The following is a 25,137-nucleotide window of genomic DNA, read 5'->3' on the forward strand; positions in this document are numbered from 1 at the left end:
GCACACAGGAGTATATGGAGGTATCGTAGTGGGGTTAGCGGCAGTAACAGTGTCTGTATCTCTGAAGGGAGGATGTGCACACGTGTAAGGGCTCATAACTGGAAGGACAGTAGTTGTGCTTCAGAATAGAAAATAGGGAGGTAGAGAGACTTCTTTTGCAGATACAGGCTCTAAGCCAGCAGCAGCACACCTCTCTGCTTGCTGTGTTGGTGGAACCGTGACTCCCGCAACACGGCAGCAGGTGGTGGGCAGGTAGGTGGTCGGGAGGTGGTGCAGCTCGGGCCACAGGAGCCATGTGGAGGTTGACGTTCCCCTGCGTCTCCTTCCCAGGGTATCGTGGACTGCCTCCTGCCCCTGCTGCTCTGCAACTCTTTTTGCCGAGATGATCCACAGCACAGTCAACGAACACTTAGCCCCCGTGTTACCTGCTTCCTCAGATTGGATACTCCGTTCCTCTCCCTTGACTCCCGTGATGCCAGCCTTTGGGCTTTCCTTCTGCTCCTGTCATTCACTGTCACCTTCCCGCCCTGCATTATGGCCTCTCCAGCCCCTTAGATTTGCTGTTTCTTTCACAGCCTTGTCTACCTGTCTGATTCCTTAGCTCTTCCCTGGAGATCTAGCTCAGCTCCTTCTTCCCCTGGGAGCCCTCCTGACTGCCTTTCCCCCTAATTCTAACTCTCTCCCTCAGTGCTTCTCTGGAATAGCGCATTATCACACTATGGTAAATTGACTCTTTATTTGCCGTCCCCCGGGGAGACAGGGAGCTGTGTGTGAGCAGGAGCTGCCTGTCATTTTTGTATCTGCAGCATTTACTGAGTGCCATAGCATAAATAAAAACAAATATTTGTGGAATAAATGAATGAAATTATTAAGGTTAAAATGCTCTCTAGACTCCAGAGAGAAAACCATCATCATGACTGCTAATGGAAGGGGAAGGGCAGGGATGATGGCAGCTCACATGCAGCTACAAGGGAATGGGCCCAGCTTGACACTTGACATGTACTGCTGGCTTTGTCAACACTGCAGCCTCTGGAATACCTGTTAGAGTGGTTGTGTTAGAGTATGTGAAGAAATGGGCATTCAGATGGGTCTAGTCCCTTAGCTAGGAAGTGAGGACTACTTGTAGGGATAACACTCAAAGTTAATAGAGCCTAAAATCAAGTCAAAACAATGCCTTGAAACACAATAAACAAAATGATCTTGTTTCTTTGTACAAGGAGAAGACTCTTTCTCAGGTGTAGAGAAAATGCTTCCTGCTGATTCTTTCCTCCTTGGATCTGCCTTTCCCATGGACTGACCTCCTAGGAGGCATCTGGCTTTGCCTCCACAGGGAAGGGCAGCAGGAGGATACCACAGGGCATGCAACCTCAGCCTCAATTTATAAGCAGAATTGCAAAATAGACCATCCAGAGTCTTCCTTTCTTGCTACCAGCACCCAGTGCTCCTTGGGTCGCCCACCACCTCTCAGCGTTCCTGTTTCCCACTTGTTTTTCGGGTTCTGCATGGAAGCACCTCCCCTAACATGGATTCCTCACTGCTGCTGCTTGTATTTTATACCCCGTGGTCCCCAAATGCCTTTTGCCACATCATACCCATGTGGTTTTGTGCGGAGCCGTCCATCATTTGGCAAGCAGTATTACATGTTAATTTCCACTGAGGTGCTTCTGTAGGATTCTAGGTCAGTATCAGGGTACTCGCCAGGTGTATCATAGGTCATTGGAAGTCTCTTCGAGACCCTTTGCCTTGCTAGGAAGGGATGGATCTGATATTGTACAATTTCAAATGTGGGATGGATCTACTTGGATACATAGGCCCTTGCAAGAGCCTCTTCTACCTCTCAGCATTCTGAATATGCTTTTGTAGAATGCACATTGTGCCTCACAGAAGGCACTCAATAAGCATGTGGAAATGACAATTGTATGGATGATGAGCCTGGCTCTCGAAATCATGGCTGGGCAATGCTGAGTCAAAGTTCCTTTGGGGCCAAATGCTGAGCTTCAGTAGGGATTTGGGGGAGGAAAGACTTCCTTCTGCCTTGTATTATGCTCCTCGCATCTCAGGGACAGCACTGTGATGGACCTTCATAAGTCACCTGATGGTGAGATTTCAGGGTTTTCAGGTAATCTTGAAATTATTCTTTCTTTTCAAGTAATAATTGATCTGGTAATAGCATCTTGAGCATTTGAATTCAGAAGCGAAAGGTAACGTGCTCATCAGGGTGGTCCTCTTTTCATGAGCCAGTGGATTTCCAGGAGATCAAGACCCTAGGCTGTCTCCAAGGGCAAAAACAGACCCTCACTAGAATAAAGGAATGAAGGCAAGTGTGAGACATTCTGTTATCAACAGATAAGTGCCCACTTTTTGCCTGGGGAAGAATGATCTGGACTCCAGATCTCAGTATCTTCTCCTTTGGAAACCCCTGTCACTCTGTCATGGAGAAGAGGTACATGTACACCAGCACCTTGAGTGAGTGCAGGTTTGGCTGCCATCCTTACGTGTTTTACCTGGACTGTCTCCTTAACTTTGATTTATATAAAGGAAATCTCATAGTCTATTTAAATTATAGTACTACAAAGACAAAGCTACTGATTTTTCTTCTTTTATTTAATTTTACTCTTTGATGATCCATCCCTCTGTTGAGGGGCCCTGCAGGGATGTCATTTTGCCTCAATCACATCTTTATCAGTACTTACCAGTCACCATAGCTCCATGTTGCAAGACCTTTGATGGAAGACCTTGGCCTAGGACCACCAGCATCAGCACCATCAAGGGACTTGCTAGAAATATACATTCTCAAGGCCTCACCCCAAGCTGCTTAATAAGAGGCTCTGGAGTTGAGACCCAAGCCTTCCATGTGATTTTGATAGATGCTGAAGTCTGAGAACCCACCAACCAAGAGTAACTCATTCCTAAATACTAGAGGGTAGAGAAATGAATTAGCAACGATACTTTAGCAAACCATCAACCATTTTATTTTTTTCTTTTAACGGTTCTCTTTTCAGGGCATGTGGGTGGCTCAGTCGATTAGGCATCCAACTCTTGACTTCAGCTCGAATCATGGTCTTAAGGTCATAAGATTGAGTACTGTGTCAGGCTCTGTGCTCAGCATTGAGTCTGCTGGATATTCTCTCCCTTTAGTCTTCCCTCTGTTCTCTCTTTCTCTCTCTGTCTTAATCAGTCAGTCAATCAACCACACACACAAAAAACCCCAAACAATCCTCTTTTCATTCATAGTGCTTTATCGGTACTAGAAGAGTCTTTTCATGTGTGGATTAGTGCATTTTGAGGAAAAACTTGGGAACTAACAAGATTTTGGCAAAATGGACCATTGCTCTTTCCCACTGTGGTGGTGGGGGCTATGCCTGCATCCCCTCAGGCCTCACAGCTGTACTGCTTGCAGACCAGCCCCATCTGCTCATCTCTGCCTGTCTGCCTGAGGGCTCTCTCTGGCTGGCGGAGCCTCGTTGCCCACTTTACAGCATGTATGTAGTGTGGGAGAATGAATGCTCCCAGGGGCAGCCCGCAGCTGATGCCGGAGAAGACTTAGCTCTCTTACCACATGGGGACGGTATTTCTACACTGGCCCAGAGAACCCTCCAGAGGATGAGCTCAGTTACCCAGTGGCCGTAGTAGTAACCTGCCTGGTAATGCACATTTTATCAGATATACTTCCTTCTGTATCTGTTTTAAGTTTCTGGTATTCGCCCCATTGGTGAGGGAGCGATTCCTGCCGTAGGGTATTGGAGATGCCCAGGCACATGACATGGACATGGATAACAGACCAACAGTAGTTCATTAGTTACATAGACTCTCAGCCTTGGAATAGGACACCGCCTGCCACTCAGAGCCACACAGAGATCGCACTTGGGAACAGAACACCAGGGCTGTGGGAGACCCGCTTTGTAGTATCAAGAGGATGAGGTGTCCCCTCATTTGAATATCTGCCACTCGAGCAAATGTGATTTGCTCATTTGAATAATTCTGTAGGCTGGTGGAGAACTGAAGCCCACTGTGGAGGGATGGACATGGACTGTGTCTGGTCCTATGACAAGGAGGACTCCTTGGTTGGGGGACCTGATCTATGGGAGCAGAACAGGGAAGGGAACTCGGACTTTGGTCATTCAAGGCCCTCCTGGTTTTCCCCAGATGTCCCAACCCACAAAAATATTGAGCCTTCACTGTGGGCCTGACACCACAGTATCTCACTCCCCTCCTGTCTTGCTCGAGGCCCTCTTTCAAGCATGTTTTCTCACATTTGAATCCTTGTCTCATGGTCTGCTTCTGTAGATCCTGAATGAGGACCATCAACCAACCATGTTAGACACACAAGCCCATCTTGCCTCTTGTGTGTTTCTGTGCAGATCAGTAGCTCTTGTAATTTCCAAAAGTCATTCTGTTTTCATTCCCAGGTTGGTACTCTAGTTTGGAATCTCAAATAACTGGTGGCAAGGTTGGGAAGTTCTTTAGATCACTATATTGGTGATGCTTTTTTTTTTTAAAGCTTTTATTTATTAAAGAGATAGAGAGAGAGAGCATGAGCATGGGGAGGGGCAGGGACAGAGGGAGAGGGAGAAGCAGACTCCCAGCTGAGCAGGAGTCTAACGTGGGGCTCGATCTCAGGACCCGGAGATCATGACCTGAGCCGAGCCGAAGGCAGATGCTTAACCGATTGAGCCACCCGGGTGCCCCTACACTGGTGATATTTATATATTATTTGTCTCCAAAAGAACAGCAGAAAAAAATAATCAGTGTTTGATGGGAACAAAACTATAAGTAAAAATCTGGAGATATTGAAATAACTATGAATAAATGGAATGAGAGGCAATCTCTTAAGACCTGTTGAAATATCTAATGAAATGTATAATGGAAGTGCAATTTTCCTGCTTCTACAGTGACAATAAGGTCAAAATCTTAAGTACTTTAATAGATGACAGTCTTCACACATACACACCATTTGGAGAACACATGCAGGGTTGAAGTGTGGTGTCTGCCACAGTGATGGGGAGGCAAGAGCAGAACCTGGGAATACTGCTGTCAACGTCGTGGAAGGTAAGATATCAGTATGAAATATGAGGTGGGCTGATGGCAGGAATGTTGCTTGAAAGCCAGATGCTGAAAAGTGTGAGAATGACCATAGCTGGACAAAATCCTATGTGAGGTTGCTATATCTCTGTTCTCGATGTTGCATACTTTTTAAATAACTGGTACACAGTGTGAGTTAATTAGTGCCTACGATTATAATATAATAATTAATACCTATGATTTCTGCTTCTCTGTAAAGGCCTTTGTAGAATATATGTAGTTATTGTTCTGAAGATGACTTCAGACTAAGATGTAAAATTGCCCTTAATGATTATTGCTTATATATTTCAGGACCCATCATGGGCATCTGAATGCATTTGAACAAGTGATGTATTTTGGTGTGCCTCGAACAAAGGGGAAGGAGGAATGTGTCCTTTTCCTGTAAATGTCACATTGTTGTAGGGATGCCGCCTGCTATTTGTATTCTCATTAGAGTGGTAGCAGCAGAGAAAGTCACAGTTTCTAGAGAAATGCAGGTAACAACCAAAAAGACTGGAGAACAGAGAAAAAATCACTGATGTTCCAGCAGTCTTATTTATTCATTTAAAAAGGATACTTGACGCACCTGTCATGGGTCCTCCCCAGCACTAGGCATGCAGGGAACGAGTCCTGGGGTTCCGGAGCTGCCAGTCTAGCCAGGGGAGGGAAACATCACAGAACCCAACAGTAGGAAGCTTATATGAAGAAAAAAGAAATAGGGTGATGTGCAAACATATAACAAGGGGACCCATTCCGGAAGCTTTGAAAAGGTTTCCCTGGGGAGATTATTATTAGGATTTGGAAAACAAGACTGAGCCATTGTAAATTCAGTATAGTTCACAAGCTTCCGCTTAGTCGTTTCAGACCATCAGAATTTGTGGTATTGCTGCCACTTCTGGTGCAGTTTCAGTATTTCTATCTAATTACTTGATAATTTGGCTGTATATAATATATCAGGCATGTATTTTTTGTTACCAGACACTCTCTGAGTGTCTTGTTGGCTCTGGTAATGCCAAATGAATGGTAACAGCATTCTATTAAGAATTGCTTCAGTGTGCATTTATTTCCTGTTGCGTTGAAAGGGATTTTCATCATTTTCCTGTCGGGGCGGTGTTTAAAGTGAAATTAATGCTGTCCATCGTCCTCGCTGGTCCATGTCGTGAAACAGTTTCTAATATTTTCTATCATTCCTGTCTCTGTGTCTTAGCACTCTTTGAAGCGCTTGTTTGTTTGGAAAATTTTAGCCGAATTCGGTGAACTTTAAATGATGTTGAATCCACAAAGCCCAGGCATTTTCAGATGATTTTTAAGTACCACTGACTGTAAAGACGTAGATACAGCGCTGCCATAGAAGTAAGAGAAGATAAATTGTTGCCCCCGAGAGTCAGTAAAATAGTTTTTTTACAGTCCATTTCACTAAGTGTTTAGAATGTGTATTACCTGATTAATCAATGTGTCAAGAGCCATAACGACATCAATGCATTTTCACTTGAGCCTGGGGATGGCAGTAAGGGAGGAGCAGAATTATTGAAGGCTGTATTTACATGGAGTAGTACGTTAGCTGCTGAGATGGTGAACGTAGCTGTTGGCTACCATTTGGTAAAGAGATCAGTGTTGTAGGAAGACAGAAAGTGGTATCTAAATTTTGTCTTTGTGAATCTCTGTTAAAAAAACTGTTCATCACTCTTGTGGGGAGTTGATTTAGGCAAAATGATAACCCAGAGCACAAATTGTAGGTGAAAAATGATAATTCACAAAAGTTTTAGAATAGTTGACTTTCTTTCTTTCTCTTTCTTTCTTTCTTTCTTTCTTTCTTTCTTTCTTTCTTTCTTCTTTCTTTCTTTCAGATTTATTTATTTTAGAAACAGAATGTGTGTGAGTGTGAGTGGGGGAAGAAGAGGGAGAGGAAGAGAGAGAATCTCAAGCACACTCTGTGCTGAGTGTGGAGCCCAGTGTGGGGCTTGATCTCATGACCCTGAGATCAGGGACCTGAGCTGAAACCAAGAGTTGGAGGCTTAACTGCCTGAGCCACTCAGGTGACTCTACAATAGTTGACCATTTCAAATGTAAGCTTTCTTCCAAAGTACTTTTTTTTTTTTTAATATGCTGGCAGCTATACTTATGGAAAATATCCCAGAAAGGAAATTAAATTCAGTTTAAGACTTGTTCTAACTTTGGGCACCTGGATGGCTTAATCTAAGTGTCTAACTTCAGCTCAGGTCATGATTTCAGGATCTGGGGCTGTAGTCCCACATAAAGCTCTGCACTAGCAGGGGCAGAGGCAGGGGAGGGAGGGAGGTGGTCTGCTTGTCCCTCTCCTTCTGCCTCTGTCCCTACCCTCTGCTCGTGCACATGCTCTCTCTTTCTCAAATAAATAAAATCTTTTTAAAAAGAGACTTGTTCCTTTTTGTTTTTGTTTTTTTTTTTTTTGACTTGTTCCTTTTTGTATGCATCTTTTTAATTCTAGGATCTTGCTCATTCAGCTCTAGCTAATTGGATAGTTTATATACATGATTTTTTTTCCCGTACCAATTTTAGCACATATGGATTAAAGTACCTCCTACATGTTTTCTATTGTATTAGGGATCATCAGACATTGGGTTCCCTGAAAAGTAGACTCTGGGATGGAGATGTGTGTGGAGGGAGTTTATTAGGAAGGGCTCTCAGGAACCACGTGGGTGAGGGAGTGAGGGAAGCAGAATTGAGCTGTGGGAGGACTTGGACCCTAATGCAGTTGCCATGAAGGCCTTGGCCATACGCTGGCTCCTCTGGATTGATAAAGGAAAGGGCATTGGGGATCCCTGGGTGGCTCAGCAGTTTAGCACCTGCCTTTGGCCCAGGGCGTGATCCTGGAGACCCAGGATTGAGTCCCACGTTGGGCTCCCGGCATGGAGCCTGCTTCTCCCTCCTCCTGTGTCTCTGCCTCTCTCTCTCTCTCTCTGTCTATCATAAATGAATAAATCTTAAAAAAAATAAAAATTAAAAAATTAAAATCCTTATAAAAAAATAAAGGGAAGGGCATTGACCAGTCCTGGGAAGCATCTGCCTTGTAGGGCAAGTGACCTGGCAGGAGGCAGCACCTTCCCCTGAGTGTAGTTCCTGGGGGAGGATCCAGGTGGGCCCTCAGCAGACAACAGTCCCAGCAGCTGGAGGGATGAATGCTGCCCTCCCAAAGGAGGAATTGTGTGGCATTCTATAGCATCCTCTACCTGTGTGAGCACTAATTTCCTAGGACTTGAATAGACAAGCACTTAAATTGATTCTGAGAGGTATTCATCAAAGTATACGTACGTGCTCTCAGGATGACCCTCAGAGAGTTCTGGGGATGATCAACAGTGACGTCAACATTCCTATGACTTCACCATCACAGAAAAGTATGCTCTCTCTTTTACAAAGCATTTCAGAGTTCTCAGTGTTTGACATAATAATTTAAAAAATTATAGCTATCATTTTACAACTTCATTCCCCTCTGTTTAGAAAACATATGTGTCTAAGCGTTGCCATGTGAGAATGCTACTACAAAATAAAATTCTGAAGATGTAAATGCAAATAAAAAAATTGCGAAGTGCACTTAGAACGTAGGTGACTGCATGGGCTCAGATTCAGGAGAGCTGGGTGGAAGGATAAGAAGTAAGGGAATCTTGCAAAGATGTGCTGTGGAAGGGTCATGAGAAGGCTGGAGGACAGTGGCCTCTGATGACCTCTCATGTGTTTTCATGGTCATATTTTCAGCAAGAACGAGAAAGGGATAAGCTCCATGCTTGGGGCCGATGATACTGTTCCCCAAAGGTAGGGAAATACGAACTGCTCTATTCTGTTATTTCTAACTTCTTTCAAGAACAGTGATCTTCAATAGGAAAATCTCACAGTAAAGAAGAATGGAAACCCAGGTGACAGGTGAAGAGCTGGTCAGATGTCACCTTGTTGCTTTAACTAATTCCCTTCTCCAGATGCAGACAGATTATCTGCCAGGAACTAAGTGTCCTTTACATGGAATTGGATTCCCACCCTGGTAATAGCTCAGGAATCACAGAGAAGAAGAGAGGTGATAGAAAATGAAAAATGGAACAAGTGCTATTTTAATATTTGGAGGGGGGATAAAGATGTGTTGGAAACTGTGAATTTTAGAGCTTGACTTACATTATGGGGAGCATTGAGAAGGGAAGATGGTAACAAAGGGAGGCCACATTGTTGACTAGGAACAAGACATATGCACTTAACCTCGTTTCTTGTTGGGGAGGGATGGAGGTGGCATAGGCACAGAAAGCCAGGCCCCGTAGGCAGAAGCCCTGGCCTCACTCTGCCACTGTTACCTGAATGACTGTGGTCATGTCACATGATCCTTCAGAACCTCTAATTCTTCCCTTTGGAAATCAGGTGCCCGTATAGCTCAACTCCAGGCTGGTATTTGAGGAAACACAACTCAACGTGGAAAAAAAAAATTACATTCTTATTTTCCTATCTCTTGAAATACATGAAAAGGGATTCAATATAGAATCTCCAACTCTCTCCTCAGCTTTTTCTCTCCTTCCCCCTCCAGAGACTCAGATTGGACAAGTGTGGGAAGAATTCTTGGTTACATCTAAACCACATGGATTTTTCCCCCTCTTCCCAGTGATTCTTCCCCCCCACTTACTCACTGAGACCTCTCTTCTTTATTATTTTTGACTGACAGCTGATTTCTCCAAGTCTTTCCCTTCCTAAGCCTTTCAGGTTCTATCTTCCTCTATTAATTCTCTGTCAACTCTCTGAAGAGAATTATTCTGAAATATGAAGAGCCTGGCACCAGCCTGGTTGAGACAGCTCTCCTTAGGAGATAGATGAGGTGGGAACACTTGGAGGACAGGGACGGCCACTGTGGGCTTCCCTTGGCATCCTAGAGGTGGGAGAGAGAGTGTGACCAATTTCATTCTTTCAGAGAGTTTTCATTGTATGCCAGGTGTGTGCTCAGTGCTGGAGAGAGAGCAGGGAGCGTAGCATGGCAGACCAAAGCTCTACTCTCTTGGAGTTTACTGTGATACGTAGCGCGAAGGAAATAGTGCTGAGGATGGGTGAGGGTCTGCTTTAGACAGGATGTAGGAAAAGTCCCTTAGAGGGGCTGACATTTGAGTTAAGACCTGAATGATGAGAAAAAATTTTCAAGGCAGAGGGAGCAGTGGGTATACATACACCCTGGGCTTGGCATGTTTGAGAAGCAGAGAGAATGGAACATAGAGAGTGGGGATGGGAAGCTGAGTGGGGAGCAGGGGCAGGGAAGGAGGAGAGGTCTGATCAGTCAGATAATGTAGGATGTAAGCCTTGGTGATGATTTTGAGTTTTGTTCTAATGATAGGTGAAATCATGGAGGGGATTTGTGTAAGAGAAAGACAAAATATGTGATTTAAGTTTTTAAAAGATTCTTCTGGTAGTGGCATAGAGAATGGATGGCAGTGGAGCAAAAATGGGAGCAGAAAGACCAGGTAGGAGGCCACGACTGCAGTCAGAGGAGAGATGAGATGCCTTGGGCTGGAGAAAACTAGAATAGAGATGAAGAAAAGTAGATGGAGTTGAGGCTGACTTGCCAAAGGACTGGATGTAGGAGATAAGAGAAGGGGAGAAGTCAAGGATGATAAAAGTTTTGGTTTGAGTAGTTCATTGCCATCCACTGAGATGGTAAAGTCTGGAAGAGGGAGAGGAAGTCAAGGGTTATGTTTTGGATACGCTACATTTGACAAGACTATTAGACATCCAAGAGGAACTGTCAGCTAGGCACTTGGACCGTATAAATGAGTCTGGAGCTCAGGGGGGAGGTCAGAGCTACACATAATAAATTTGGGTGTCACCGCCAGGGAGACAGGCAAAGCCGGGAAATAGGGTGAGATCACTTAGCGTTAGAAATAGAGAAGATGATGCCAGACGATACAGGGGCAAGTTTTAGGGCGTTCTAAGATTGAGAGGTTTGAAAGAGGAGTAGAAGCAAGCAGAGGGACCTAGGAGAGTCTGCCACCATGGCTCCAGTAAGAGGAGAATTTTCAGGGAAGGGAGTGACCAACTGGATCAGATGTTGCTGAAAAGTTGAGTAACATAAGATGCAGCATCCATTGAATTTGGAGCATGTTGGGATGTTGAGGAGCTTTTGAGGCCAGCAAAATAAATGGCCTCAAAAGCCATTTTGAATGGCCTGATGCATGAAAAAATTGTTGAGGGGGAGGCAGTGATTTAGATAGTGCTTTAGAGATTGTTTTGAAGGGAGGCAGAGAAAGGAGGAGGATTGTGGAATCAGAGAAGAGCACCTTTGGATACTTGCAAGAATGACCCAAGAAGAGAGGGACACTGCTTGTAGAGAAGAAAGAGGAGATGAGAGGGTCAGTGATGATCTTCAGAAGCTGGTGAGAGCTGGGGATCCAGAACACATTGGGGGTTGGGGGCTTTTGATGGGAGCAGAGACATTCTTCTTTTGTAAGTCACAGGAAGCAAAGAAGATGGTCTCCCTTAGGGACTGATTTGTGTCTTCACCAAAATTCACACACTGAAGCCCTAACCCCCAGCGTACCTATATTTAGAGATAGGGTTTTTAGAGAGGCAGGTAAGGTTCAATGAGGTAGTAAGGGTGGTGCTCCAATCCAGTAGGATTGGTGTCCCTATAAAAAGAGGAAGGGACACCAGAGAACGAACTTTCCACGTTGCACGCACAGAGAGAAGGCTGAGGACACCGTGGGAAGGTGACCGTCTGCATGCCAGAAAGGGAGGTCTCCTCAGAAACCAACCCTAATGGCACTTAGATCTTGGGCTTTTAGCTTCTGGAACTGTGAGGAAAACAAATGCCTGTGGGTTAAACCCCCCCAGTATGTGGTAATTTGTGATGGCAGCCTGAGCAGACTAGAGGCCCAGGAGCTGAGAGGTTTCAAACGTAGCAGAAGGTGTATGAATGTGTGGGCTTTGGGCTTCTGTTTGTTCAGTAGACTCTGAGGTAAGGCCATCAGCGGAAGTGAGTGTAAAGGTAGGGGATGGGGGAGGTTAGAGCAGAGAAGAAAAGAAATGAAGTAATGATTCTGAGAGAGATTGAAATTTATTCGGGACACGGGAGGATTGCCAGGTGTCATTGAATGCCCATTTGAAGTTTGTAGAGCCAAATATAAATATGTGCAGTCATTCAGCAGAATTGAGTGCTTTCCCTCCAGCAGGATTTGGCTGGTTGGGGGTAGGCACCCCCCATGGCAGAGAGTTGGATATTTTCAGAGCTCTGAATTTTCCAGGTAGGGCAACGGGGAGACAGAGGCAAGGGAATTCAGAATGCTTTGGGGGGCATGAATTGGGAAGGGAAATAAATGAAGGCAGGTGTGTGTGTATTGGAGGAAGTCGATACCATTAAAGAATTATTGCAGGGAAAGGACTAGCATAAGCTAGTTCTGAGCTGGACGCATAGAACATATAAATTAGCAGGGATAAATTATATTTGATATATGCGATTGGTGATAGAAGTACTCACTTTACAGGATTATTCCAAATATCAAGTGGAAATACTTGGTAAAATTTAAGTTGAGGCATAAGCCCAGTAAACTAAAATAATGCAGTAGATATATCTTGATTTCCTTAGGGCATTCCACTGTAACTCACACTAGGAGCAAAATCATCATATGTAAATGGTAGCACATAAAGTAGATTTATGAACAGCAGAATAATTGCATCAAAAATTACTGGTTCTGTTTAGAAAATTTTAGCTCTATGGCCAACCCCGTGGCAAAATGGTCAGTACTTCCATTTCGAACAACCCTGTGAGTGAGAAGTTTTGGAATGGGACATTGGACAAGTAAGGCTTCTGGTGTTTTCCAGATGCCAGCAAAGACTAGATGGAAAAGATGTCAAAGCACCATGATGTTTATTTCCTGAATATCAAGCAAAAAGTTGCAGAAACTCTGAAGAAATTACATGCAGTCTGTACTTTTTGTGTTCTGAATTGCTCCCACAGAATCAGAATGTGATAAGACTTGTAAATCCCAAATTACATTCAATTGTGTCTAATAAAGAGATTTTAAAAGTTGAGAAAATATATGTTATTACTGGGAAGGAAATACAAGAGTTGAGAAGAAAAAAGATAATAAGCAGTTGAATTAGATGGAATCATTCATCGCCTAAGGAAAAGCCCACAGCTGTAATAAAAGTAATCATTCTGAATATTGTATTTCTGAATTTAAAAAAACGCATTCAATGAATAGGATAGAACAGATTCCATTTTTGATAGAACTGAAAAAAGAGGTGTGTTAGATAACAAAATGCTAGCACTGTGTGTGCCTTTATCTCAACTTTTCCTCTATTCTCTTAGTTAATGTGCACTTACATTGATTACAAGACCAATTCCTGTAATTCCTTTCTTGGACACAAAGTACCGAAAAGGCCTGTGTATCAGGGACATACAGTTTCAGCCGTGATGCAGCTGTGGACAGATACCCTGGGCTCACATTAGGGGTTTCATAGCAACCGGGTCTCCACTCAGGGTCATCCCTGTGAGTGGCCTTGTCAGGCCTACTGCTTGACACTTGATGTAGGAATGGGCTCCCATGGTATGGCTTTGAGCCCCTCCTTGTCCAACATTCGTCCAACATTTGGGGCTTGGGATCCCTGGGTGGCGCAGCGGTTTGGCGCCTGCCTTTGGCCCAGGGCGCGATCCTGGAGACCCTGGATCGAATCCCACGTCAGGCTCCCGGTGCATGGAGCCTGCTTCTCCCTCTGCCTGTGTCTCTGCCTCTCTCTCTCTCTGTGACTATCATAAATAAATAAAAAAAAAAAAAAAAAAAAAAAAAAAAAAAAAACATTTGGGGCTGTTTCAGAGTCTGAATCCATACTTTTGAGCCTTTGATTGGATTACTAATTTCTCTGAGCCCCACTCAAGAGGGGCTGGGGCTGGCTTGGCCAGGGTAGGTAGGGTTGGTGGGATGGTGTGGGTCTCTGGTGGGAGGCCAGAGCTTGGGGTAGGGTGAGGGCAGGTGTTGTCCAGGGCAACGGGAGCCTGATGTCATATTGATGTGAGGGTAGTCAGGTGATTGCTGGTCACGGCCCAGAGAGATCCCCAAGGTAAAAACTGGGGAGAGACAGATTTATCCAATGGGAGTAGGCGGAGAAGTTGAGAGCTGGGTGGAGATAGGCGGGGACTTCAGAGGCCAGAGGAGGAGGGGCTCAGAGTGATTGTAGTACTGAGCCTTGACCAGAGGGGGGCTCTCTTTACAAATGGGGCTGTTCAGGAGGGCAGAAAAACAGCCTTAAAAGGATTTTTTTAAATGCAAATATATTCACTGTGAAGTGCAATACATTAAAAACTTATTAGAACGCATTACTGTGTATGATCCCACTCATAGAGATGAGTTGTTTAGATGAGTAGGAAATGTGACTAGGAATTAGTTAAAGACCAAGAAGAGACATCCTCCAGAGGGAAGGCACTCCAAAGGAGAACTGGAGCCATCCAGGAAAAGTGATTCTGTCCCAAAACAGCACGTGGGTTTGCAAAGTTCCAGTGTGAGATTTTTAGCAAAGTGAAAAGGAAACATCCAAGCCAAAACAAACAAACAAACAAACAAAGAAAAACAAAAAAACAACCAGACACAGGAGCTCTGATTGAACTAGAGTCAGATTTTAAGTGAAATAATAGTAGGACATTTGATCAGACAGGAAATTGTGAATGGCAGATAGGAGATTAATAGACTTTATTGTAATTGGGAGTTGAGCTGTGTTGAGTAGGATTATTGCTCTGGATTTGCATGAAATGAGACGTGATTGTGCTGCTCAGAACCCAACACTACATTCTAATAATTGTGTTTCATCTTTTCAAGGATTATTATGTTGTGCCGTTTCCTTGTTGAATTTCATCTGTAATTATATCGCTCCATTTTGAGATGGATAAGTCTCTTAGGATACTCTGCTAACACTTCCTAATTACGGTTTACCTAAGCTTAGTCAATTCGTTTAGCCAATTCTCTTATGCTTTCATTTAGTATTAATAAGAACATTTGGACAACATCATTTTAAATACAGTAAAATCTCATGTAAAAAAAACAGGTAGTGGGTTCTTCTGGGTAATTAAATCTTAATAATTAGCTGGGGCTTAATCAGAATACCCTTTTGGTTTTAATGCTTCCTGGGTTTTTTTCTAGAATTTTCTCTGACTATTCAGTCTGAATGACTCCAGAATCTTTTTTTTTTTTCTTCCACTGACTGAGTTACATTCTTGCAGTACTGCCTCGGGTTCAGTTAGCATTTATCCATTCGTCCACTTGTTCAGATTTATGAAAGGGGGCTGCTAAGAGATGAGGAAGATACAAGCATATCAAAGGCGGTATAGAAATGTGTAACAGTGAAGCAAAGGCAAATTCTAGAAGTTGTTTTTTGACAAATTCTAGTTTATTGTTTTTGCATCACTGTTTTACAAAACATGGGTCATAGGAAAAAATCCTGATTGAGAGGGAGCTTCTGGTTATACTTCCCGTTAAGCTGAATGAAGTAGTCTCAGAATTTTGAAAATCATCGTTATTCTGTGACAGAGCCTTTGCCTCATTGCACATTTATAAAATTGCCAAGTAAGATGAAATGTTCCACTGGCTACTTTTATTTTATTATGACATATCATTTTATTTCACACTTAAGGTGCCTCCAAATGTTTAGACATGATTTCTGAAAGATTTTTTGCACTGATTTTCATTCTGGTAACACTAACCTTAATTCCACAAGTAAACCCAAATCGCCTTTATGGGATATATCACCATTCACTGCTTATGAATGTTAAGCCAGTGAATCAGGATTTTGCTCACTGCTCAGATGTGTTCAGTGCCTAGCTTTTGGAATGTTTATGTTTTAGTAGCATATAATTTCCCTGGAGCTTCCACATTGATTATGCAGCTTCTCCACATTGGCACCTGGTCTTGGCAGCCGTTTGCATTGCTTTGACTTTTCCTTGCTCTGATGATCAGAAACTATTGTACCACCCTATTTAACTTTGTTCATTTTGTTTTTTTAAAGAGGATTGCATAAAATCATCTTCCTAGTGTTTGACCCTATTGCTTCCCCGAAAATGAGTATGAGATACGATTATATAAAAATGAGCGATGGACTTCTAAGTTTATAAGGTTATAAGACAGTTTTCACTCTTTGATGACTAAGGTTGTTTTAAAACTATAATTATGGCTCAAATATTTACGTGGTTTTGAAATCTTAGTGTTATCTGGGGTGCCTGGGGGGCTGATTTGGTTGAGCATTAGACTCTTGATTTTGGCTTGGGTCATGATCTCAGGTTCGTGGGATCGAGCTCCGTGTTGTGCTCTGTCCTGGGCTTGGAGTGTGCTTAAGATTCTCTCTCTCTCTCTGCCCTTCTCTTTAAACTTCCCCCATCTCTGCTTGCACTTGAGCACTCTCTTCCTCCCTCTCTCTTTCTCTCTCTCAAAAAAAAAAAAATCTTAAATGTTATCCACTGTCTATATGGCTACCTCAAACCACTATAGGCTCAGCATAGAAAATAGATAAAAGTTATTTTCTCATTTAAATTCTTATCTCAGAATTCACTTCTCTGAGTTTTATTGAGGAAAATTTTAGTTGACAGAGAAATTTCTTTATTTTGGGGGGGTTGGGATGAAGAGGTTTGATAGGGATTACGTAGCTAATATGGATACTTAAACATGGATTTTAACTGACATTTTAGAGACATTTCCAACTCATGTCCATTGGCCTTTTCTGAGAAAAGGCCATATCCTTCAATTACCATCCAGTTTGCTGGAATAATCCCCACCGGAGGATGGTGTTTGACGGGCTGTTGGTGCTGAGTGGAGGCATTAGTGACAGCAGAGGTTAGTTGTGTGTTCTCTGTAGCAGAGCTCCTGGAAGGATGAGCTCTGCATCTTGACTCAGGAAAGCAATGATGTTAAATGTTCTCAGGACTATAAATCTCTTATATTATTTTTGTTGAGCTTTTCATCTGGAAATTTGAAAACAGCAACAAACTCTTGACAGGGTCACTTAGCTCATTTTACTGTGGAAATTTTTCTAATTTTTCACATTGTTTTTCCCATAAAGGCTTTTGGCTGTAAGGCAGTCCTGCATATCTTGCAAGTCTTCCTCTAAGCTATTATGAGAAACTGTCAGAGTAGGTGACCAATGATCAAGTTAACCAATGATCAAGTTTCTTTGAAGACTTTGTTTCTCCAAGTGTGATGCTCAGTCCAATAGGATTGGCATCACCTGGAAGCTTGTTGGAGCTGCAGACCTACGAGGCCTGATCCCAGATCTCCTGACCCAGAATCAGCATCTTCATAAATCTCACAGGTGTTTCAGAGGCACACTGTAGTTTGAGAAGCGTTGCTTCAAGAGATACCCCTATAGTGACAGCTTCCTTGAGGACTCCTCCTGAGTCCTGCTTAAGTGAGCTCTCTTTTTCAGCCAGTGTGCTGAGCGCATTCATGCATTATCTCCTACAGACTGCATCAAATTCATGCATTATCTCCTGCAGACTGCATCAGGTCTGTCAAAGAGGTAGCATTATCCCCATTTTGCACCCAAGGCTGAAAGCACGGAGGAGTTAAATAACTTTCTTGGAGCTAAGAATCTAGTGTGCAGCAGATCTGAAATATGGTTGGTTTGCCACCACTGCGTATCTCCTTGATCGGGGTAATCTGTTTATTCAATTTGGAAAAAGTCTTTGGCCCTCTCATTCAGAGTTCTGGAAGATAATTTTATGAAAAAAAAGAGACTTTTATTAAAAAGGTAAAAGCATGCCTCTCATACAGATAGAAAAATGAACACTTTTGAAATATTTTGTTTAACTCATCCATAAAGAAACCGGTAAGCTGTTAACATCCAGTTCAAAGTAACAAACACATTTATAGATCAGAAATATTGAGATGAATGTGCAAATCGAGGCAAACCTAATTTTCCTACCGTGGGGAAGAGTTGTCTCTCCACTGGACATAATTCATTTGTACGCCTATCGACAAGAATTATTTTGCATTGCTGTCAGCTAGCTACGATTTATAGAATCACAAAATAGCTCTGTTAAAGAAAAAATTATTCATGTTCCTTGTTAAAATGGGAAGGCAGACTTTATTCAGTTCAGTTATGGGGACCACTGCAGTGGGGTGTTTAAGTAGGTGAGAGATATTGGGCTCTACTCTGAGGACAACAACAAAGAAATGGAGGAGTTTATTGCCAACCAAGGAACACCTGGGGACAGGGGTTAGTGGATGGAACTAGGAACTAGTAGATGTCTCCTGGTTACTAGGAGGAGGCATCAGGGTAAGGGGCATCCTGGTAGGATTCTCACTGGAGGCAGGCCAGGGTGGTCAGATACCACCTGGGGGATGGTGAGGGATGAGGAATTTGGTCAGATACTCAGGATGATCGCATGTGGAAGATGAGGGTTTCTGGCTAACCTGACCAGAGCAGAATTCTTCGCTAAAATGGAACTGTTAAGGAGATGCCCAAGGATGAGGTCTAGTTGAAAAAGTTCAGAGGGGCATGACTAGAGTTTGGTCAAGGAGAGGGTCTTCATCAGCCCCCATAGATTCAGAATCAGGTCACCTCCAGGTGGGTGTTGCCATAGACGGTGAATAGCTCTCCACTGAAGGACAGATTGTCCCCCCCTATTAGTGGAGGTAGATAGCATAGTGGTTAAGAACCCAGAACCATAGCGAACCCACTCCAGTTCTAACTAGCAGAGTTGATTTTAGGTGTATCCTTGAATCTTACCAGGCTCTGTTTTCCTCATCTGTTAAATGGACACAGGGCCTACCCTGTCTATTCATTGCAAGGAATAAATGAGATGATACATGTATTACGTGTTAAAAACAGTGCCTGGCACCTAATGACCATGCAGTAGATTCTGCTCCTAGGATCTTTATGCTTAGCCAGGAGGGCAGATCAGAATGTCTGCATCAAGGAATACGGATATTAGCATTACAAGTATACTCAGGCTATCCAATAATTTCAAATTCAAAACACATTCAAGAAAAGTCAAAAGAATTTTGGCTGTATCGAGCAAGAAAATATTGTTGGAGACGGGTTTAAAAATGCTTAGAAACACTGCACCATGGATGAATTCCACCCCGACTTTACACATTTGAGTTTATCTCAAGTCCCAAGGGTCTCACACATGAGGACAGTGAAATAAGACACAGATACTCCAGTGCCAGTCACTTCTCTTCCATTTGTTCCCAATGTGCTTCTCTTTTATCTCATCTCAATTTTGTCACTACTATTGCTCATCTGGATTTGAAGTTTTAATTAATCTTCATATCTCAGACTTGTCCTTTTGGTAAATTACTTCAACCTTTGAAGAACTCAGTGCTTCCTTTCTGTCCCAAAGGACTCATATCTGAGCCTGGTCCACCTGTTCCCCTTGGGGCAAGCTGTGGAATGGACGGGCTGAAATGTAGCAGAAGTGGGAGTCTATTAGGTTCATTACTGTGGGTCTTTCCATCAACATTATAGCGATGGGCAGGGATACTGTTAATGGTCTAGGGGAAATTTTGTGCTTCAGTGAATAAGTTTGCCTTGTTCAGATCATACACCTCTGAGTTATCTGATTCTGATCCTCTGGGAGCAGTTTTACAACTCTGTAAGTTGTAGTTAACTCAGCAATGCAAAATCATTCTTGTCTATAAATATGCAAATTACGTCCTACCTGGTAGAGGTCCAATTGACTTTCCCGCCCCTCTCTACCTGTTTCGCCCCTATTTGCACATTCATCTCAATATTCCTGATCTATAAATGTGCCTGTACTGTGGCTTCTCCTTTGAACTGATTTTCTCATTATGAATAGACTTAAAATCTTTAACACGTGTTCATTTGATATCTGTTTGAGATTTATGACTTTACATTTTTGAAAACTGTCTTTCAAAAGGGGTAGGGAGCCAGAATACATTACGGTTTCTGATTTAGGAGTGTAGAGAGCTACCTAATTAATCTTTGTCAAGGGTAACATAAGACAGGCAAGTGTTAAGGTGAAAAGTAGAGATTGTTAGCAGAAATTTCTGCAATTTCATTCGGCTGCACTGTTCGTGTATAAAAGAGTGAAGTTCTGTGGTGGTCGTTCTAAAAGCACTTTCTGGTATTTTGAATTAAATGACATCCACCAAAATACAGATTCATGGTTCCTTAAAATGCATATGGTTATAGAAAATAACCAGCATTCATTCTGGAAAGTCAGCATGGTTAGTGTGTCCTTACCTCCTTGCCAGACTCTCTGCTCTAAGGTCGCAGGGACACTGTCTCAGTCACTGTCCTATCTCCAGTAGCCACCATCCTCAGTGGCACATGCTTTGGGCTCCATTGATTGATGACGAACGACTAAACAAACAGGCAGGCCAGGGTCTGCCCTTCATCTCTGTAGGCACCAAGGCATGGTTTTGTCATTGCCTGGGCATGTTTGATATCTCAAGGGCAGACCTGGGTTAAGTAAACTCAGAGAATAATCAAACTCTCCAGTGAGCTGGGTACTTGCCTTTGTTCCTCAGGGAAACTGTATGGTGAGGGAGAGAGGGCACATTATAATTAAAATTTTGCTTGCTGACTTCAAAGTCAGAGCACAGGTGGTCAGGTGGTCACTATCATCTCTTACACCTCTCTTCAGGGGGGTTTCTGCTGGTGGTTGGGAGGGCCTCTTGGCTCATCGGCTCCTCTTCCCAGGAGTGGGGAAGGAGCAAAAGGAGTAATTGGAAGAATTCTTATTCTTTGGGCTTTCCATTATTAGGCTGCACTCTCCATCTGTTAAAACACTGTTTCTTCAGAGAGAGTAAAAAAAAAAAAATTTTTTTTTTTTTCAGGGCAGCCCGGGTGGCTCAGTGGTTCAGCACCGCCTTCAGCCCAGGGCGTAATCCTGGAGACTCAGGATGGAGTCCCATGTCAAGCTGCCTGAGTGGAGACTGCTTCTCCCTCTGCCTGTGTCTCTGCCTCTCTCTCTCTCATAAATAAATAAAATCTTTAAAAAAAAAGAAAACAATTTTTTTTAGAGAGAGTAAAATTGATAAGGCTTTAAAAGCTGCTCATTTAGATTCACACTCTAGTTTTGCCCCCTTATAGTCACTGTAAATAGAATTTGGATGTTCTTGAAAGTCCTTAGCTACAGGCAGATTTTTCTTTGGGATGTTTTACTTCTCCAGGGGACCACTTGCATGATGGCATTCATTACAAATCATGCTCAGAAGGTGATGTAAACTCTACATTTAAAGGTCCTTGTGGATGCCCACTACGTACTGGTGACATTATCTCATAGGGATTGAATCACTTGGCATATTTTTTAAGAGATGATATTCTTTGCATCAACAGAGGCTTAATTTTTATCCTTTTGCAGGAGCTGTGTAGTCCTTATGCTTTTTGCTTTTCTGTGAAATTTTGCCAGGTAGTTTTGTAAAGTGATCACTTTCAACTCCAGACTGACTTAAAAAGACAGTATTTTAAAAGCATACCAGCCACACGGATAATGATAGCAGAAGTGCTTGTTTTTGTGTATGTTTTCCCCAAAATCTTATTATAAAGATGTTTTTCCCCCCTCACACAGCCAAGTGATGAAAATGTGCCTGAAGGGTTGCTTGCCAGAACCAAACAAATAAACTCTATAATTAAATAATAAAAGCAGTCAGAATCCATAATACAACATTTGGGAGGAATGGAGAAAGAGGAATTTATCAGGGGCAGTGAGAGAGAGAGAGGAAGAGACATAGGCAGAGGGAGAAGCAGGCTCCATGCACCGGGAGCCTGACTTGGGATTCGATCCCGGGTCTCCAGGATCACGCCCTGGGCCAAAGGTAGGCGCTAAACCGCTGTGCCACCCAGGGATCCCTACCCAGTCCTTTCAGATGGGCCTTTCTAACCTGATCCCTGAGAATCTTTTCTGGGTTACGCATCAGCCCACATTTGCCTTGTGGCAATCTCTTGTTCCACCAGGTTACCTCTGACTCTGAGTCTTTAGAATTCCTTCTTGCACCTTGATCACTTCTGACTTTCTCTCTTTTAACCTGTCTGAGAGATGTCCCCAAATCAGAGGTTAGGGAGGACTCCAATGTCTTCATTGGCAATGGATGCCAGCTTCTCTGAGAGGATCTGTCCACAGGTCATGTCTTCTCTCAAATCAGAGCCGACAGCGTTTCTTCTTTTCCTCTTCCAAGAGCAAGTAATTCCTTCGTGGTCCTCGGAAAGAGCTCAGATGCAAGCAACATCTAATTCTCACTCACACAGCACAGAGGTCTGGCGAGCTAACCAGGCCATCCTGCCTTCTCCCCAAGGGCCTCAGCCTCTCCATGTTTCCTGGGATTCCTGTTGTCTTTTAGGGTCTCAGGTATTCAGGCATTTTAAATCATGGCAGTTACATTATTCATATGTATTTCTGCCTCTGTGAATGACAGACATAGTTGCTAACAGCATGAATGGAGAGACTTCTCTAGAGGGCAGTGAAAGGGTCTGTATTGATTAGATGCCTAACGTAGGCAAATGTCTGAAGTTTATGGATCCTGCATGTGAGTATCTTAGTATTTTCCTAGGTAGGTTTTAAGGACATTAGATGAAAGGAATAAAACTCTGAAGACTGAATGAAAGGAGACAGGAGAGAAACAGGAAGCAAAGAGAAGTCAAGGGGCTTCCCTTACCCTTTCACAGTGACACAGCTTCTGGGGGGGGGGGCAGGCAAGTTTCTGCCCCCACCCCCACGTTAATAACCATGAATCGTTTGAGGAAGGAATACTATGATGTGTTATGAGAGTAAAAACCTGACTTGGATTTAGTGGCTTCTGAGTGTCAGGCATTTATGTGCACATCCTGCATATCCCCTTGTCTTAGTCTGTTCTGGCTGCTGTAACAGGAAACAACCGTCAGTGCATTTCCCTGCTCTGGCGGCTGGAAGTCCAAGATCATGGCACCTTCAGATCTGGCGAGGACCCACTTGATCAGAGGTGGAAGTCCAAGATCATGGCACCTTCAGATCTGGAGAGGACCCACTTGATCAGAGGTGGAAGTCCAAGATCATGGCACCTTCAGATCTGGAGAGGACCCACTTGATCAGAGGTGGCCTTCTCTCGCTGTAACCTCACAAGACAGAAGGGGATGGAGACTCTCAGGCTGATTTTATAAGGGCACTAATTGCATTCACAAGTGCCCCCCCTCCATCATGTCTTCAGGACCTCCCAAGGGTCCCACTTCTTTTTTTTTTTTTTTTTAAGATTTTATTTATTTATTTGACAGTAAGAGAGAACACAAGCAAGGGGTGTGGCAGGCAGAGGGAGAGGGAGAAGCAGGTCCCCTGCTGAGCAGGTTGCCTGATGCAGGGCTCCATCCCAGGACCCTGAGATCAAGACCTGAGCCAAAGGCAGAGCCCAAATGACTGAGCCACCCAGGTGCTCCGGGGTCCCACCTCATAATACCATCACCTTGGAGGTCGGAATTTCAACATACAAATTCTGGGAGGCATAGACATTCAACCTATAACATCCCTATAGCTACTGTATTGAATAAAGATTCTTTATAAAGAGGAAACCCTAAAGGCTGGTCCTACTGGTACCTCAGACCCTGTTTCTCCCCATGACTTCATGCTCTCATCTTCACTTTACACCACATGCACTCTCATTTGCTTTCCATGGATCTTATGTTGATTTTCGTTGGGCAAAACTGTTCTGACTTTTTATTAACAAAAGATACTCTCCAATTTAAGGAAAGTTGTAGGACACTAAATCCTATTGGTGCCTGCTTGTCACAGTTGCACAATTCAGAATTGCAAAGCCATCATAATTCAAAGCACTGTTGGCTTGGTAATTCACTTCATTAACGGTGCTGCCTGAATAAAATACACAGCAGATTAGAAATAAACAAATCCTTGGAAGGTACGATAATGTATTCAGAAAGCACAGAAGGTCAGGCCTGAAGACAGAGGAAAGAGAAGGAGGAAGGACGTGGTGGGGAGGGAGGAGAAAAATCCCATCAGGATAAAGAGGGATTTTGTGAGCCTGTATGTTCTCTGTGGACAGTGTTTTTAGAAGGCGTTTCTGAGAACTCTCGGAGAATTAATTACGAAGCTCCCTTTGTCTCTACCTCCTACCTCTTGCTCCCTCACTTCCTGTATCCAATCTTAAGAAATCCTGTGAGTCTCACCTCCAGAACAGATCTCAAGACTGTCAGCTTCTGATCCCTGCTTTGCTGTGGGGCTTTGCTGTGGGGTCAGGCCTGTGCGGAGTGCTGGCCGGGCTCCGTGGGCAGGTACGGGTTAGGGCTTTCCAGCACTTTCTTTCCCCTGCCACGCCCGTTTTGGAAGCAGGTTGTTGGAATGAAGGTGCCATGAGACCGAAGACCTGCTGGGTCCTTAAATTGCAGGGAGCGCAGCTGCCCAGGAAAGCCACCCAGCTGTGCGGTGGGCACTTTGGAGCAGAGCAGGGAAGCACCTGCCCCTGCCGGTTGGGGGTTGTCACATCGTGTTCCGTTGTATCCTTACTAGGAAAACAGACTGCCTTCCTCCCTCTCCTAACCTGCCCACCTTTTCGGCAGCCCTGCCTCCCCTCATCTCATTTCTCAGCAAAGCGAGCTCTTCAAATGTACGTCCGGGCCACAGGACTCCCCTGCTTCCCCTTGTTGTTAGGGTAGACTGTCACCCTGAGCAGGCCTGTGTGCTCTGGCCCCTCCTTGCTACTCCACACATCCTTGCTACTCCACACATCTTTTCCCCTTTCTGCCATGAGCCCCACCTGCCTTCTTTCAGTTCCTCAGACACTGTGGGCTGCCCTGCCTCCCATTCTGGGGCCTTGGCACATGCTTTTCCCTCTGCCTGGAACCTTCCCCCCACATCCCAAAGTTCACCTACCTCACTTACCTTATCCTTGCAGTCTCTGACCTGAACAACACTGTCTCCGTCGCCCCCCCCCCCAGGAGGCAGAGGTCTCTCCAGTACACACCACTGTGGTACTGTGGTACCCCCTGCTGTTTTAATGATCCCAATCACAGTCATAGTTCTGCATTCATTGGTATGGTTCTTTGATGAATATGTTGCTCCCTGACCAGACTGCGTGCTCCACCAGGGGAGGGACCATGTCTGTTTTATCTACCGAAGCATCCTGTGCTGGCCCCCAGCCTACACGAGGTTCTCAG

The 25,137-nt window shown here is 43.9% G+C and overlaps 1 protein-coding gene across 1 annotated transcript in view; it reads left to right on the plus strand.

The window, feature by feature from the left end:
• Positions 1-25,137, plus strand: part of ST8SIA6 (ST8 alpha-N-acetyl-neuraminide alpha-2,8-sialyltransferase 6) — a 138,761-nt gene that overhangs the window by 37,041 nt on the left and 76,583 nt on the right. The gene's annotated exons all lie outside the window — the stretch shown is intronic.

This window comes from Canis lupus, chromosome 2 (assembly GCF_003254725.2).
Source record: "Canis lupus dingo isolate Sandy chromosome 2, ASM325472v2, whole genome shotgun sequence".
Taxonomy (NCBI): Eukaryota; Metazoa; Chordata; class Mammalia; order Carnivora; family Canidae; genus Canis; species Canis lupus.